Here is a 16,373-nt window from a genome sequence, read left to right on the forward strand (position 1 = left end):
CCACAGACAACGTCAGAGGCGTCTTACCTGGGCTAAGGAGAAGAAGAACTGGACTGTTGCCCAGTGGTCCAAAGTCCTCTTTTCAGATGAGAGCAAGTTTTGTATTTCATTTGGAAACCAAGGTCCTAGAGTCTGGAGGAAGGGTGGAGAAGCTCATAGCCCAAGTTGCTTGAACTCCAGTGTTAAGTTTCCACAGTCTGTGATGATTTGGGGTGCAATGTCATCTGCTGGTGTTGGTCCATTGTGTTTTTTGAAAACCAAAGTCACTGCACCCGTTTACCAAGAAATTTTGGAGCACTTCAGGCTTCCTTCTGCTGACCAGCTTTTTAAAGATGCTGATTTCATTTTCCAGCAGGATTTGGCACCTGCCCACACTGCCAAAAGCACCAAAAGTTGGTTAAATGACCATGGTGTTGGTGTGCTTGACTGGCCAGCAAACTCACCAGACCTGAACCCCATAGAGAATCTATGGGGTATTGTCAAGAGGAAAATGAGAAACAAGAGACCAAAAAATGCAGATGAGCTGAAGGCCACTGTCAAAGAAACCTGGGCTTCCATACCACCTCAGCAGTGCCACAAACTGATCACCTCCATGCCACGCCGAATTGAGGCAGTAATTAAAGCAAAAGGAGCCCCTACCAAGTATTGAGTACATATACAGTAAATGAACATACTTTCCAGAAGGCCAACAATTCACTAAAAATGTTTTTTTTTTATTGGTCTTATGATGTATTCTAATTTTTTGAGATAGTGAATTGGTGGGTTTTTGTTAAATGTGAGCCAAAATCATCACAATTAAAAGAACCAAAGACTTAAACTACTCCAGTCTGTGTGCATTGAATTTATTTAATACACGAGTTTCACAATTTGAGTTGAATTACTGAAATAAATGAACTTTTCCACAACATTCTAATTTATTGTGATGCACCTGTAAGTTAGGGCAGCCTCAAAAGTAAGGGTCCATAGTTTATACATGAACATACTGTAGTTCAAACTACACATGCATAGTTAACCTTTGTTTGTTAAACCCAGAGTTTAATAATATTTCTCTCTACTGCAGTTGACAGAAACGGGATATTTCTGGCATCAAAAACCAGCCAGAGCAGGAAATCATCAGCTTTTTTGTTGACCTCAGTGGGTTGGGGTCAAATCGTTCATGTACGAGGCATAGTCAATGCTTTCTGCTCTTTATATATATATATATATATATATATATATATATATATATATATATATATATATATATATATATATACCAGCAACCATCTGAATATAACGATAAAAAAACTCAGTCATCTTATAGTGGGTTGCTGATCAACATTAAAAATCTTTTAAAAACTCAAAGATTTTACATTTAAACAGGTAATACTTTGCAATAAAGTTGTTTTGTACACATTAACATTTGTTAACGCAATAGTTAACATGAACTAACAATGAACAATATTTTAACATCATTTATTAATCTTGGTTCATGTTCATTTCAATATATACAACACATTTTTACGCATACTGTTTATCTCTTGTGGCCATACTTGATTATTTTAACCTTTACGGATTTGCCACATTTACTTCAATTGTTTGTGCCTAACTGTAATCCAGATTCTTACCTTTTTTAAAGAAAAGGAGGGGCAAGTCTAAATGAATTTTTGTGGTAATCAATATTATGCCAACATTATATATGCATTTAAACTAATCTAAACCATAATTAAGAGATTAATAAAGGCTTTAAAATGTTGTTGTTCATTGTTAATAATTCCTGATGCATTAACTGATGCTAACATACTGTATACAACTTTAGCAAAAGAAGTAATATTAACCTTTTCATGAGTAGGGTCTAAATTCCCCTGTAGAGCCCCCTGGTGTGAGTTAAGTTTACAGGCGACACTGCACAGCCGGTAGAGGTGGGCAGAGTGTAGAGGAGTATTTTTATTTATTTATTTATTTATTTTATTTCTTGTCATAAAAAATACTGTATATTATATAGTAAACGTGAACAAATGGGTTATGTCTGCTGTACTGTATTTGTTTTATTTAGTTTTTATAGCTGTAAATAACAAATTAACAAATAATATCAGCAGTCCGGTTTGACTTCTCAGACATTGTGTGTGTGTGTGTGTGTGTGTGTGTGGTGGGTTTGGGTGGTTAACAAGGACATATTTTTAGGTTACAAACTGGTAATTACAAGGGTATTATGCTATAAATGTGGTTTATGAGGACATTTATAGTGTCCCCATAATTCAAATTGCTTAAAAACATACTAAACAATGTTTTTTTTTATTTTTTTATGTAAAAATGCAGAAGGTTTTTGTGAGGGTTAGGTTTAGGGGTAGGGTTAGGGTTAGGGGATATAATCTATAGTTTGTACAATATAAAAATCATTATGTCTATGGAGAGTCCTCATAAGGATAGCCGCCCCAACATGTGTGTGTGTGTGTGTGTGTGTGTGTGTGTGTGTGACAAGCGCAGTTAAAAACACTATTTGACCCGATCAAAAATGTAAGTAAACAGTTCAAATCATGAATATTTGAAATATCATGATAGTTTGATAGTTTATGGTGCTGAAACCTTTTATAAACTGGCTTGAGGCTTGAGGCTGTCTACACCGGGTGCATCAACACGAACTTTCTAATCTGTTTATTTGTGTTGTTGTTGGCAGTAGTAGTGCCAGCATGTGCAGCGCAAAATAGAACAGGAGATCTGTTTACTGTTTACTGCAACGGACGCTTCCATGGTAGACAGCATCATTGATTATAATGGGTTCTGTTGCTTTTTAATGCGACGTGCCTCTCGCACCCAGTTGTGCTTGAGATGAACAGTTTAATATATTTGGATGCTATGTGTTAGATCTGTGTTATGTGAAAACCCTGAAATGTAGTTTTATAATATTGTGTGGTTGTTCATTCTTTTCCGACTGAATTTCAAATATGGCTGTATTTGAGGGGCTGCATGATGTTAGCCAATCATAACAGTGCTCATTTATGTTGACGTTTAAAGGAGGAGCTGAGGCCAAACCAAGCGTTTAGACAGAGGGCCAGAAACAGGGTGGAAAATGATCATATATTACTATGTAATGGCTCTTTTGGTGAAAAAAAATAAATTAAAAAAATAAATTCTAACATTATCAGTGGACCACAGGGAAGATAATGCAACTAAAAATAAGAGCATTTCATGACCCCTTAAACTGTGAGCCCTGAGGCCAAACTTCTCCTCTGGCAGAAGACTATTGCAAATTTTAGTTTCATTGAACAGCTTGTCAGAGTTTCATTAAAAGAAGCACAAAGTCAAAGTTTTGAATAATCAGTGACGAGTGTGTTTAGAAGGTTGTATTTTTCCCTTTAACATTACGTTTACTCCACTGATGGTTAGTATTAGGTTTGAGGTTTGAGTTGGGGGTACAGATTTTTAAAACATTCCTCTTCACTATATTACAGCCTGTACAGCTGAAAAGAACTTGCTTCAGAACCTGTTTTTGGCACCTCTCTGTGGCCATTACACTCAGAAAATGGAGCTCACACATGCCCATACACCCAACAACAGTTTGGCCACTGGGGGCAGTGTTTCACATTTCAGTAAGCACAGACCAATTTTAACTAAAGAATAGTCAACCTACTGTTTCTGATTTTACTGTGAGATTAGTCTGAAAACACCCTGGTGAATCTTCATCTTGTGGAGCACACCTTCATTAAAATTTTAGCTCCTTCCTATCTCAGATTCATGTTGGGAGAGATGGGGCGAGATGAGTGTCCAGTAAGTGTGGTTTTCCTGTGGCGACGTGCTCCTCTGACTGCTCAATAACATTAGCTCTGCTGACTGCCCCAGAAGTGCTACAACCTCCCCAACACTTTAAGTATGTCTTTTGGAAGCTATGTTTACAGTATTGGATGTGGACGAAGGTTTGCGCTTAGTGCCAGTCAATTAGGAAATCATGAGCATAAGTCAAACTTTGGGCTGTTCACTTTATACAGCAGGATTTGGCACAGTTACACAAGTAGGACCAAATGTACTCTGCCAGCAGTTTTGTGCCATTTTCATTTCGCTGCAAGTTTTATTAAGGACCTACAAAAGCAAAGAGCTTCAGGGCTGTTTATATTATTCCATGGATGAATGGACTCACCAATGGGAGCACAAGGACTTTTCCAGGTGGGTTGGCTGTAGAAACCAAATTTGTAAATATACAACCCTCATAAAATATTACTGTGGTGGTACGATGAGACAGTTATGTTATCAGATGGTAATACCATGGTACTTATACTGTACCATCATACTGAAAGATATACTCAAAGGTACTTTCAAGAATGCCCTGGTAGGCCTACTACCATACTTAATATACACCAATAAACTAAATAACATTTAATTGAGATATATAAGTAATATATAGTACATAAACAGCAGCAATACCATACATTTTTTGTTTAAAAAAAGAAGGCAAAGTGCCTATAAGGCTGCATTGGGCTCAAATGAATCAGTGAATCATTTATGTGAACTAGTTCATTTAAATGAAACACCCCAAAGAACCGAGTCACAAAAAAGAATCCAAGTTTTTGTAAAAATAGGGGAATTGTTTATTTTAACATGTTCATTTACATAACTGTCCAAGAGAACCAATTCGCTTAAATTATTTGGTTTTCCCAGCTTAAATGATAGAGAGAGAGGTGATGGTTTGGATGAGCATATTTCATTCCTCCCTTGGCTCCATTAAATTTGGAAAGCTTCTGCGTTACTCACTGGAAAATTTAGCTTGTTACTGGAAAAGCTACACTATTGTGAAAAAAAACTTCTGTCATGCTACTGAAAAATTTAGTTGATAAAAAGTTAGTAGCATCCCTGCCTGAGCTCATAATGAATTCATAAAACAGATCTGAGATCAGAAATCAATGCACACACACACACACACACACACACACAAATCTTTCTCCGTAAATTCTAAACTCTAGGGTGCCTGCATGGTTCAATCGATATTAGCAGCAGTAAGATGAACCGCTCCATCTCTTTTGGTCTGTCAAGATCCTTTTTTTTTTATTATTAAACATGCAGAAATTTCCATACAGCCAGAATAAGTGAAATCAAGTGCATTGTGTGCTGTCAGCAGAACCCTTCACTTGAAAAAAACATCAGATATATCGTCCCACTCTTAAAGGAGCTACAAAGTGAACCAGCACCTATCTCTGTTTGGTACAGTTTTTTACATTTCTATTTAATGTGTAAGATATAAGCTAAATTGTATGCCATGTATTCATGTTTTCCATCTTTCACTGAAAATTACTGTTAAGTTTATATTTTACATTACTTTCTTCCAATAATGCACACAGCTCAGTTGGCAGATGTTCTAATGATATTAAAATCTGTCCACTGAGTGCCCAAACTGTGGCATTTAACAAGCAATTGCAAATGCAGCCATCCCACAGCCTTGCACTAAACATGTATATGGACGTATATGGAGTCTTCTAAAATGACAAACCAGAGGCAATCCCTTCTATGCTCCTCTGTAACCTTGGCAACAAAACACTTGCAGTTATGTATGGCAATTTTAAATGCCAGAAGAGGCTGTAAAATGGCATTCACACCAGTGAATATGCAAGATGATGAGAAATACCTTTGGATGGCTCCCCACAACAGTGACGTTAGTCTCTGAGGATATATTGTCAAAATGGTGTCAGTTGTGAGGTTAATGCTTTCATTAAAAATCAGAAATGATTGTGAAGTTCACAGATGACCCATTATCCCTCAGAAGGTGCCTAAATAAATCCTTAAATGGGCCCACTACTTTCTTTTCAACCTTTTCAGCACCTACTGTAATATAGCTTCCTTTGACCAAAGATAGAGTGTGAAGACATCGCCATTGATTAGCTAAGTGAAGTGCTTTGATTTAATTTGATAAAATATGCTGCAAAATCATTGCATAGCAGTATATTGTATTGTAAATGTGTTATTTACACAACGTTTCAAACATGACACTAATGATACCGAATGTTAAGGAACACTGACAATGTGAGCTTTGGAGGACCGTTTTGCACTATAAAGCTACGCTATGTAAAAAAAAATAGTTAGAAATGAAAAAAATATTTCATTAATAAGCAAGTACACCAACACTCCTTCTTCCAAGCCATGCTTTTTGCCTTATCCAAATTCACTATGGTAAACCTATCATAATGATTTATTTTGTAGAGCTGTCGGGACAAATTTGGCAGGAAATTGCATACTTCCGTCACTGGACTGTGTGTGTTTATGTCATGTCCGTAAATAAAGAAAAGAAGGTCCAGCTACTACAGCACATGTATACAGAATGTGCAGTGATAGGTGTGGTAATAGTTTGAAGCGGAAAGCTTGTAGCCATGATACAAAGCAACATTGACCATGGATTATTCAAAAAGGCAACCCTCTGGGAAATCATCCTTTTTAAAAATAAAGAAACCTCGAACTGAGAAGAGTCTGCAAAATGGGAAAATGATAGAGCCCATAATAAAACACGAAACAACATCGAACTGGCTTTTTAGAGGTGGCGACAACTCTGAGATCTGAAAGGATTTAAAACCGACCCAGAGATGGCTTTTTCTTGCTCGACAGGTAAGATATTTTATTGGACAGATAGTTAGCCAGGAAGCTCTCTTAGCGGTAGTTCGTTAGATAGCATTAGCCACTCTAATGGGGTTTTTATTATGAATTGTGGTACTGCAGTACTTGATTTTCAAGGACAATGAGAAAAAATTTAACTTTATGCTGGTAACAGTGCCAATATCTAAACTAGTTACTACTTTGGTCTATTTGCCTGCTAGCTAATTTATCATATTTTCCACCGTTTGACTTTATCTGATAAAACTATCAATCATGTCTAGTGTCATCGTTGCCTAACTTTTGTAATGTTATTTATTTTAAAACAATTGTTTTCATTAAGTCAAAACAACAGCGGAAGATACACTACTTAAGTACTCATAAGACATATTTTTCAGATATCCGCCTTTTTCTTCTTTCCATTATTTATTTATTTATTGAGGGGAGGGGCCAAGTTTTGTTGTCATTAATGACATTCGCTCTGATAAGATGATCACCTGTAACCATGGGTACACCGGTACTAAACCATCAGATTCATCCACGCAGAAGAGCAGAGCCGAAGCCCAACTCACGTAATTACCAAAACAATGTTCCTCTGCAAGTAACTTGCAGTTTTATGCTTCAGCCACTAGAGGGCCAAAAGTTACATAGTGTAGCTTTAATAAAGCAATGCGCTCTGTTACAATGGAGAAAGGCTGTTCCATATCTACTGTGTTCAGTGGGAGACGCGGATACAAACAGGGAGACAGCGCCAGGGCAGCGCACGTTGATGGATGAATACGTTTTGTACCTGGCCCAAGAATTTCTAACTGCAGCCCTACTGACTGGTCTTGTGGAAACTTTTTGCCTGTAATTTTTAGAGGTTCCGGGCTCTAATTTGCCCAAATATAACTTTTATTTTAATAAACCAAGATTGCATCTGTACGTCAGTGGATGGGTGTTACACTTTAAAAATAAAATGCAATAAAAGATGCGGGGAGATGAGAGTAGCGGAAACACAGACACATTTACTGACAGTTCTGTATATGAGAAAACAGCGAACACTAAAGTTCAGACAGCGCCAACCACAAACTCTCTGCTCCAGCAGCGGGAACCTGCAAAAAAAGTCAATATGTGCTTGAGCACCCGTGAACGAGATGAGATGAGATGGCATGGCATGGCTCACTAACACCCGTGTCCCACTGCACAACCCAAATATGGAACACTCAGTTTATATGGCAAAGAAACATGCATACCGGTGCACCCCATCAACAATCAGCACCTGGTTAACCCACACCTGAGAGAAATTAAGAGAGAGGGAGAGAAAGACAACGCACACACTCTACATACAGACAGTACAAACTAGGGGTGTAACGATTCGCTCTGACAACAATTCGGTTAGATTACGATTCTTTACCTAATGATTATGATGCATTGTGAAATCTGAAATTTGGTCATGATTCGATTTGATCTGATTAAATTCTATTATTGGAATGATTAATAATTATATATATATATATATATAGGAGATTAAAATTTTTTACTGAACATTCATAATTTAAACAGCACAGAAATGCACCAGACTAGAGCACTCGAGTCACAAATGCATTTAGGACCAAGAAGGTTTGGCTGATGTGTGTGGCTGGATATATTGACAAAAAATGCATTACATTATATGCATTACAGATATGAATATGTTACATACAGTTGTGCTCAAAAGTTTGCATACACTTGGAGTTGAATTGGAAAGTGGAATTGGTAATATATGTACCATTTTTAAAGAAAACATGAGTGAGCAGGCAAAACACATTTATTTTATTTCTTATGGGATTCATATTCAGCTGTAGGTTATAACAGAATGGCACAATCATAAAACAAAACATGGCAACAATGAAAAAAATGAAATGACCCCTGTTCAAAAGTCTGCATAACCTTAGTTCTTAATACTGTGTATTGCCCCCTTTAGCATCAATGACAGCGTGCAGTCTTTTGTAATAGTTGTCTAAGAGGACTCAAATTCTTGCAGGTGGTATAGCTGCCCATTCGTCTTGGCAAAATGCCTCCAGGTCATGCAAAGTCTTTGGTCGTCTTGCATGAACTGCACATTTGAGATCACCCCAGAGTGGCTCGATGATATTAAGGTCAGGAGACTGTGATGGCCACTCCAGAACCTTCACCTTTTTCTACTGTAACCACTGGAGGGTCTACTTGGCCTTGTGCTTAGGGTCATTGTCGTGCTGGAAAGTCCAAGAGTGTCCCATGCGCAGCTTTTGTGCAGAAGAATGCAAATTGTCTGCCAGTATTTTCTGATAACATGCTGCATTCATCTTGCCATCAATTTTCACAAGATTCCCTGTGCCTTTAGAGCTCACACAACCCCAAAACTTCAGTGAGCCACCACCATGCTTCACAGTGGTGATGGTATTCTTTTCACTATAGGCCTTGTTGACCCCTCTCCAAACATAGCGCTTATGGTTGTGACCATAAAGCCCTAATTTGGTCTCGTCGCTCCAAATTACAGTGTGCCAGAAGCTGTGAGGCGTGTCAAGGTGTTGTCAGGCATATTGTAACCGGGCTTTTTTGTGGCATTGGCGCAGTAAAGGCTTCTTTCTGGCAACTCGACCATGCAGCTCATTTTTGTTCAAGTATCATCGTATTGTGCTCCTTGAAACAACCACACCATCTTTTTCCAGAGCAGCCTGTATTTCTCCTGAGGTTACCTGTGGGTTCTTCTTTGTATCCCGAACAATTCTTCTGGCAGTTGTGGCTGAAATCTTTCTTGGTCTACCTGACCTTGGCTTGGTATCAAGAGATCCCCGTATTTTCCACTTCTTAATAAGTGATTGAACAGTACTGACTGGCCTTTTCAAGGCTTTGGATATCTTTTTATATCCTTTTCCATCTTGATAAAGTTCCATTACCTTGTTACGCAGGTCTTTTGACAGTTCTTTTCTGCTCCCCATGGCTCAGTATCTAGTCTGCTCAGTGCATTCACGTGATGTGATGATAAATGTCTTCATATGATCACTATCCTTAAATAAAAGACAGGTTTTTTTGCATGATCAGTCATATTTTCAAAATCAATGCCAAAATTTCACAATTTCTGCCAGGGTATGCAAACTTTTGAGCACAACTGTGTAGACATAATGCGGTACATATGTTACATGCATGATATATACCTGATATTAATAAAGGATAACATAATGTCTGATGCAACATAATGACTTGATGCCAACACACACAGACAGATGGTAAACCGTGAAATAAGCGTAATAGCTTAGCATATCATGTAACCTTAACATTTATTGCACCAATAATTACAGATGAAATGTCATGTGCAGGCAGATAAGACCCATCTTTAAATCGAGCCAGGTCATAGAATGAAAAATGTATATTTTGGGCAGTTATACACGTGATGTGGGTCCATGTACCTTCGGATAATTTGTTTTCTTGTTTTTGTCTTCAAAACAGAATAAACAATAAACCAGCCGTTTACTCGTTTTTCATCTAGAAAGAAATGATAAAAATTGAGAAAACACTTTTTTTTTCATTTCATATAAGAACTTAGAAAAACAGGAATTCAGTTAGATTTCTCGTTTTTTCATTCAAGCGCTTAAAACAAGTGTACAATTTCATTATTTGATTTGCACAAGTGGATGGACGTGACATGCCCATTTCTACTGATTGGTTAAACCTGCATTGTCATCTGTCCTTCCTCATTCCTTTTCTTCAGAATAAAAGCCTTTTCACACAGGACATGGCTAGCGCTAAATCACCGCAAGTCTATCACATTGAGGACAGCTTTTTTTTTTTTCACTCAATGCAGTGCTCACAATGTAGCTTCAGGTGCGCATGTTGCCATGGCAATAGTCAGAAAGGATGTAATTTGCCGACATATCTATCTATATACCTTTTTAAAAGTAAAATGTCAGTGGGGGTGAAAATTTGTGTCCATATACAGTAGGCTATGTGTTAAACAGAACAGAATGAACCTTACATTTTTAATGGCTACAAATAGTTTTCATTTTATTTTTAGGATACAACATCTAACCATGAACTGATTGAATAAAATGACTCCCTTATCTATTATGCAGTTGTCTCTCTTTAACATCTGGACTATATAATCTGCATACAGACAAGATATTACCTTCACTATATGCGTTCAAGCATTATGCAATAAAATATTATTTATGGACAGCAAATGTTTAAAACTTAATGGGAATTAAGTAAACTTATTGTTGCAAATAGCCTATGTAAGGCTCTTCTAGCCACAATTTGATTATGGTTTTTTAATATTATTACCCCATTATAATAGCCGGCCTCATTAATATTAGGCCTATACCCCATGTGAGTGCCTTTTAAGTTTAATAAAACAGATGATCAATTACTCAGATGATCAATAAATTAATTACACTAGGGATTCATGCTTTGAGTGTGAGGGGGCCATTTTCAGGGTCAGATATAGCTCTTTGTGCATGTAAAAGTTCTGCAAAGTTACAGATCACAAAGTCCACGCAAAAGGGAGTTATTCTCTCCCACTGGTTGGTTAAAGAGCCCATATTATGCAAATTTGCAGGTTCATAAATTTATTTTGGGGGTCTGCTAGAATAAGTTTACATGCTTTAATGTTCAATTAACACATTATTTGTGTACATTTCTTTTCCCCACTCTTCATACTCTGGCTGAAACGCTCTGATTTACCTCCTGTCTCTTTAAAGCCCCCTTTCCAAAAAGCCCAGTCTGCTCTGACTGGTCAGCTGGCCTAGTCTATTGTGATTGGTCAGCCGCATAGAGCGCGTGTCGGAAATGTAATGCCCCTTACCATAATCGAGTTTCAGCTCCCGAGTCTTTGTGAGCAGCTGTAAACACTACTGTAACTATGGTAACTGTGGTGTTGGTTTTTGCCATGCCAGCTCTAGCCAGAGTCCAATAATGAATGAAGTAATGAAAGTTTGGAAGAACAAGTTGATCGACCCGAACCACCTTCGCAAGCACGACTTGATCAGGACGTTTCACAGTGGTAATTTTTATTTAGTAGCTTCCTTACAAGTACACTGTTGATTATTGTGAACCTAACAAAGCTTCAAGTAAAAGACACTTAGTGCATCTAAGTTAGTCATCTTTTGCTGGAATAGGTGTAGCCGAACTTTTTTCGCCCGAGCTATGAATGGAGAACAGAGGCTTACTCCTGGTTGGACATTACCGGGATATTAGAGAGTTAGTGAGCAAGTTGGCAAGTTAGCCATGGACTACCGTGGACAGCAGCCATAACATTACAGCTTGTAATTATATAATTATAAAGACTCATGAGATCGACCATTTTGTTACACAGTTTTAGGTAAAAGCCAGCCCATAGCTGAATAGTAAACCCTTACCAAAACAATAACATTACATAGCAAGTTAGCCGAGCACTACCGTGGATTGCAGATGTAAAACGACCGTTTGTAAAAAATAAATCCATCTCCACACTTGATCACTATTCATGACAGTAAGAACGACAAACAATCTGCATACAGTAATTCTACACAATTGTAGGTAAAAGTGAGCCCGCAGCTGATTAGCAAAACTATTTCAACACAGTAACATCATCTAGCAGGTTAGCAGAGGCCTACAGCAGTGCACTGGGTGTACACCGTAGCTACAACACAAAACTCCACATTTTAACTCTCGGTAGCAGATTAATCTACAAATAATCAAGCATACATTCAGGTTGTGATACTGAAGTGCCAGATTGTCCCAACAAAGTGGGAACTGCACCATCTCTCAGGAGTAACCGTCTTGAAAATCCGGCATTGGTTGTGGTTGTACTGCTAAATAATTAAAATACATTTTTACCACTGATCTTCAATTCGTCTGCCTTTGGAAGTCTAAACAAAGAGGTTTTGCTTTTGCAGTGAAGAAAACAGTGTCTTCTTGACATGGCAACAACACTAACCCAACTCATCCTGGCCTCGGCTATAACTACTTTGAGGGTGGGCCAAAGTAGCCCGTAGGCGGGCATTATGCAAATGTGTTACATAGTGATGTAGATATTTACGGAAGAAATGGCTGGACTACAACCCAACGTTTCTTGTAGTTCTTGAGCAGTGTTGTGTGTGGGAGAGTATAACTCCCTTTTGTGTGGACTTTGTGCTTTGTAACTTTGCAGAAATTTTACATGCACAAAGAGCTATATTACACACTAAAGAAAAGGTAAAATCACAAAAAGCATAATAGGGCCTCTTTAACTTTCAAAACAGTCTGAAATCACTCCCTATTCCTATTCTGTAGCATTCACTATAAAGAGAATGAATGTACAAGTGGGTGATTTTGTTCACAGCTGCACATCTGCCCACCAATCACATTTATTTAAGCAAAGTTCTATTCGTGGTTAAACTATTTAATGGAGAAATAACACATATTATGGAGATACAAAAGCAATATTAACCTATTTGTTTGTAATCGGTGTTGGTCAGATGGATGCAAACCATTTTAAATAATGACACAGAAAGCCGAACCCTGCAGCATCCATCCATTCATCCGGGGGATGAACTCAGCAGGATAAACTTTCTTTATTTCAAAATAATATAAAAAAAACTTTCTTTCCCTTCAATCTCTCATGCTCCACTCTGTGTCTGTTGTGAGAAGGTTTGTGTAATATGAGACGGTCACATTGGGTGTTAATATAGAAATGATAATCGATTCTTAAATTCTGTAATTGATGCATCGAAATTTCTTTGATAGATCGCAATGCATCGATGCATTTTTCACACCCCTAATACAAACAATAATGCCAAGAAGGCCATCACAATGGGGAACATATTTTGTTTTTCTATTACACTGGAAATACTGCTGACACTAAATGACACTGATAACAGCCGCAATAAACACATTCAAAACATTCAAATTATTACATTTCAGTGCCGGACCGCCAGTCAAAACACAAACAGATGAAATAGAAACTACTCAAGAACTGGAGATGTTTCATCTGGATTATACACATACCTGATGAAAGCTATTGTTGAGGACACATCTCGACCCATAACTGACGGCGACATATCGCATCGTAATCATTCAGTGAAAATTGTAAAACAATTGAGAAATTCATCTACACATACCTCTTTTTTCCATGTCCATGTTGTCATTGTTGTGATTATTGAGGAAATAAGCTAAAAAAATAACTCAACCCGCAAGAGCCCAAACACTGTACATGCGCTGCAGTAGCAAGTATGAGATTGGCTGCTGCTGTAATCAATCAACATGATCACATGGGAAGTCGGCATGCTGTTTTCGAAAATTCTGGTACCCTAGAATCGGCAACAATATGCCGAATCACTGACATGCCCTATCTCCCATCGGACATATTTGCAACGGCTCCACAACAGTTACTTTCCCTCATGGTGTGACTAGTAGCGCACTGCGTCAGTTGCATGGGAGACAAAAGTTCAATTCCTATTCAAATGAGGAGGTAATCACGCTTGTATAAACAATCACTAGCGTGATAAGGAGGTTGCATTTTTATCCCTAACATTGCATTGTGTTTCTACTAATGGTTAGGGATAGATTTGGGTTTTGGTTGGGGGGTAGATTAAATAAAAAAGCAGTTCTCTTCACTGTTTTACACCCTGTACAGCTGAAAACAATTCTCTTTACCACTGGCTTCTGGCGACCTCTCATGGATGTAAATGGACGGCACACTTGTTCATATGCTCTAAAACACTTACCGATTTAGCCTCTGGGGGCAGTGTTTTAAAATTTGGACAATGTATATATTTTAGCTAAAGAAAAATTGGCACACACCTGCCAAATTTTATGTGAGATCAGGCTGAATCAATCACACGATTGTCCGCTGCTGTAATTAATCGCGCGATCGGTGTGTGTTGTCATTTGTGCATTCAGTGAGAGTTGAGGCAGTTCGACATGAATAAACCCCTACACAGTGTGAACATAAACTATAATATACTTCCATTTATATTTTATACATTTGGATACTCGTGCTGGGTTGGCAGATGTGGTGGCAATGCTTTTTCTTAGGGTGGTATTTGCCACCCGATTCCACCCCGGTAGATCCGCCCGTGCCAACAAAGCAAAAATGAGTAAGTTGGACCAACAGAAATGTGACCTTCTCATTTGAATGAAGTGTTGCAATGCTTAGCTTAAGTGGGGAAAAAGAACATAACATTTAACGTAATCATAAGTGCGCAAATGGAAATACAACTGCACTGCAGGTAATGTTCCTTCCCACCTTCCAGTCTTAAGAATACACAATTTATTTTTCTTAGAAAGAGATCTCTCAGTGTGATAAATGGAGAACAGTTGTCATCATTTTCATAGAGTGAAAAAACTATTTGAAATACATAATCGCATTTTAATAGCACAGCTATTGTGTGAAAGGCGGCTGGGTTCAGTTTACTGGGCAATATCTGGCACATGCTATTTCTGAGTCTTGGCCAGATTGTATTTTGGAAGAGCTCTATTAATATCTATGCAAAGCACATTCTATTCAATTCCACAGCTGTGCATTTGTGGTCCTGGTCATTATTATGGGTTGACAATTTCCTCTGAGCACCATCGCACGTCCTACAATAATTCGCATTTTACATTTGGCTAGCTATGATTTGTCTTTTTCTTCCTCTCTGTCCTACTGTTCTCTATTTGCCTCAGAGTTTTCGTTGTTGATCATGTGCAAATTAAAAAGAATATGTTCTCTATGAATCTCAAGCAGTCCCATATCTACTTGCGGATAGTCTTTGGTGAAGAATAGCCCACTGAACCAAGGCAGTAATGCATGATATTGACTGTTAATACATTTGCAGCTTTCTGTGCACTGTTTTCCAGCAAAATCACTGGAGTGTACTAATTAAAAGATGTTCCACCCCAAACTCATTCCCTTCTAGCCTTTTGCCACTCAAATACTGGATAGGCGTCCCATACAGGATGTCTTCATTTTCGGTCAAAATACAGGACATCCTGACTATTACGGGACAAACGCTGTTAAAAACATTAATGAGACACCCTTATGATATTATTACTATTTAATAAAAGTTCTCACAATGTTTGGAGAAAACATTCTTAGAGCAACACTGTTCATACATCTTTTAAAATGAGATTTCTGTCTATTTTTTTCTGAGGATGCTAACCTCAATAATTTTCTACTCACATTAAGAAAACTGGACATTGTGAGGTTCCCACAAGCATAATGTATCGTTTGGATAATGTTTTAAGAGCATAGATTTTATAAGCAGTGTGAATTGCACTGCTCCCTCTCTCTCCTCATGTGAACTCATGTGATAAGAGTTGCTGTAGCTTAGTTGTGACAGGGCAAGCATACTGTGAAAAAGCTAATTTCATTGCATGTCATTTTCAGTCCTAAAGTATTTGCCTCCCAGAATCCTAACAAATGAACCTGAAGTCTCTTTTATTGAAACTTCTGAAGGGAAAAGTTACATGCTGCAGTATTTTTTCTCCCCCTCTTTAAGAGATGGTTGGTCATAACGAGCAAAAAGCTGATGAAAGGAGAAACAAGCTTGATCTTGATCTTTCTTTTGATGAGGCTGGATTTTAAATGATATAACAAGAAAGCATACAAATAATGAGCATCATAAGACAGCATCTTCTCTTTGCAGTGAACTTTGTTTTAATTTTCTACATATGCACACACAAACTCACATGCATTTTGCATCATGTATACTTATATAGTATACTGATATATTTTACGATTACATTAAACATCAATTATGATTACTTTAAATGCAGCAGCACTCGTGAAATTGCTTTAAGGGATAGTTCACCCAAAAATGAAAATTCTGGCATCACTTACTCATCCTTAGGTTGTTTCAAAGTCATTTGACTATCTTTCTTCTATG

Source organism: Myxocyprinus asiaticus, chromosome 25, assembly GCF_019703515.2.
Source record: "Myxocyprinus asiaticus isolate MX2 ecotype Aquarium Trade chromosome 25, UBuf_Myxa_2, whole genome shotgun sequence".
NCBI classification, from domain to species: Eukaryota; Metazoa; Chordata; class Actinopteri; order Cypriniformes; family Catostomidae; genus Myxocyprinus; species Myxocyprinus asiaticus.